We start from the raw sequence: 2,500 nt of genomic DNA, 5'->3' as shown, positions 1-2,500 counted from the left end.
TCGCGCCCCGGTGCTTCAACCTGCGTGCAGGATCCGAGCTCGGTCCCGTGCCTTGGCCTCCCACGGATCTTCCTTGCTGCGAGGCCGCGTCCGCCTTAGCGTGCTCCTCCGGGGGCGCGCGGGTGCGCGGATTCTCTTCGGCCGCCATTCAACGATCAACTCAGAACTGGCACGGACTGGGGGAATCCGACTGTCTAATTAAAACAAAGCATTGCGATGGCCCTAGCGGGTGTTGACGCAATGTGATTTCTGCCCAGTGCTCTGAATGTCAACGTGAAGAAATTCAAGCAAGCGCGGGTAAACGGCGGGAGTAACTATGACTCTCTTAAGGTGGCCAAGTGGCGGCGGTGTGGCTGCATCCGGACTTGGCTTCTCGAAGTGCGGTCTTGATGTAGTCGTGCTGCTGCTGCGAGGTGCCTTCCTTGGGTTATAGTTACAGGGAGAGTGATGCGCAATACATGGGCCTAGCCCTCTTAGCCTCTCCTCTCCTGCGGTCTTCTCCCCTTCTCGTGGGCCCGCTGATTTCGCAGAGTGGAAGACCGCACCAGGGGCTTGGGGGGGTTACCAGCCCCCCCTCGCACTATCCCTTTTTTAGTTGGGGGCAGTAAGCAGAGAATAAGTGGTGGCCCTTCCGCTGAAGGTGCCACCCCAACTCCCCCAGCACCTAGCCGGCCAACCGGCCGTGCCGAAAATCTTGTAACTTTTGCAGCTATGTATACCTGTAGTGAGTGCCACCGCAGCTTTACAACCAAGAACGGTCTCGGGGTCCATCGCCGCCGCCAACATCTTGCGGCCGCCAACGCGGAGATCGTCACGGAGAGGCATCGCGCGAGGTGGACGGAGGAAGAAGTCCTGTCGCTCGCCAAGGCAGAGGCCGAACTGTTCCTCGAGAGGGACGCCCGGTTCTTCTTTGTAAATCAAGAGCTCATCAGGATGTTCCCCGACCGAACGCTTGAGGCAATCAAGTGCCGACGGCGGCAAGCTGCCCACAAGCAGCTTGTCCGCCAATTCATGGAGGCGCTTGAGATCGGTCGGGGGGAAGAGCCGGCGTCCCGCCGGGGAGCGGCGAGCCCGCTGCCTGACGCGGGCGAGGCCGCTGCGCCGCCCGTCGACGCAGCCGAGGACTTCGCGGCCGACACCACCGGGCCGCCGCCGGAGGGGCCGACTGACGCCGCCATCTGGGAGCATCTGGCGGGGCTACCCGCTTCCGCCCAGCGTTTCTCTGCCCTGGATCGTGTCATCGGTCTGGGGCGGGGCACGCCGCCTGATGTCATCCTGGGCATGCTCCCGGATGCCCTTGCGTCGGTCGGGTCCAGAGGGGAGAGATCGATCACCAGGACACAGCGGCCGCGCCAACCATCGAAGCGGCCGCCTGCCGCGCCGCCGACGCAGAAGCGCAAGCGGCGCCGCTGGGAGTACGCGAGAACGCAGGATGCCTTCCGACGGTCGCGTGCGCGTTGCGTGCGCGGCCTCTTGGATGGCACCCTGCTCCAGCCGCCACCTGCCATCCCTGGTCTGCTGGACTTCTGGGCGGACCTCTTCACCAAGAAGCCCATCTCCACCGCGGGCTTCATTCGTGACCGCCTCCTCCCGCACTCAGAGCCTGTCGCTCTCGAGTGCATATGGGGGCCGGTCACACATGAGGAGGTCGCCGCCGCGTTGCCGCCCAGGGGATCAGCAGCCGGGCCGGACGGCCTTACCCCAGCGGAGTTGCGGCGTCTGCCGCACGAAGTCCTGGTGAAAGTGATGAATCTCTTCCTTCTGGCCCGCGCCCTTCCGGAACGCCTGCTTCGCGCGCGGACGTCCCTTCTCCCGAAAACGGCTGCACCAACATCCCCCGCTGACTTTCGCCCCATTACGGTCTGCTCGGTGTTGGCGCGGACCTTTCACAAGGTTCTCGCGTCACGCCTGATGCGCGCTTGTGCTGTGGACGAACGTCAGCGGGCATTCATCCCTCGGGATGGGATGTTGGAAAATACCTTCATCTTGGACACTGCTCTCACCGACGCAGTTCGCTCCTGCCGCTCTGTCTTTGTGGCATCGATCGACGTATCTAAGGCATTCGATTCGGTAGATCATGCTGCCCTTCGCCCCGTGCTGAAGGCGCATGGCCTGCCGGATTGCTTTGTCGAGTATGTCGAGCGGTGCTACGAGGGCAGCACGACAGTGATAGCGGACGGCGCCGGCGTGGGCGTGTCTGTGCAGCCAGCACGGGGCGTTCGCCAGGGCGATCCCCTCTCCCCCCTCCTGTTCAACTTTGCGGTGGACTACGTTTTAGGCCAACTGCCCTCCCACATCGGAGCTCGGATCCTCGGTCGCAGAATCAACGCTGCGGCCTTTGCAGATGACGTCTTGCTGTTTGCAGCGACCCCGAGGGGCTTGCAGTCCCTCATCGACGCAGCTACCGCAGCCCTCGCCCACCTGGGGCTGCAGATCAACGCCCGGAAGTGTTTCACCCTCGCCTTAGTCGCGTCAGGGCGCGAGAAGAAGGTGAAGGTGG

At 63.4% G+C, this 2,500-nt stretch overlaps 1 pseudogene; it reads left to right on the top strand.

Moving 5' to 3' along the window:
• Positions 1–2,500, top strand: part of LOC124621114 — a 7,958-nt pseudogene that overhangs the window by 2,554 nt on the left and 2,904 nt on the right.

This window comes from Schistocerca americana, chromosome 6, assembly GCF_021461395.2.
Source record: "Schistocerca americana isolate TAMUIC-IGC-003095 chromosome 6, iqSchAmer2.1, whole genome shotgun sequence".
In the NCBI taxonomy this organism is placed as follows: Eukaryota; Metazoa; Arthropoda; class Insecta; order Orthoptera; family Acrididae; genus Schistocerca; species Schistocerca americana.
The sequence above is the reverse complement of the archived record's forward strand: the minus strand, read 5'-3'. Positions and strand labels throughout refer to the sequence as shown.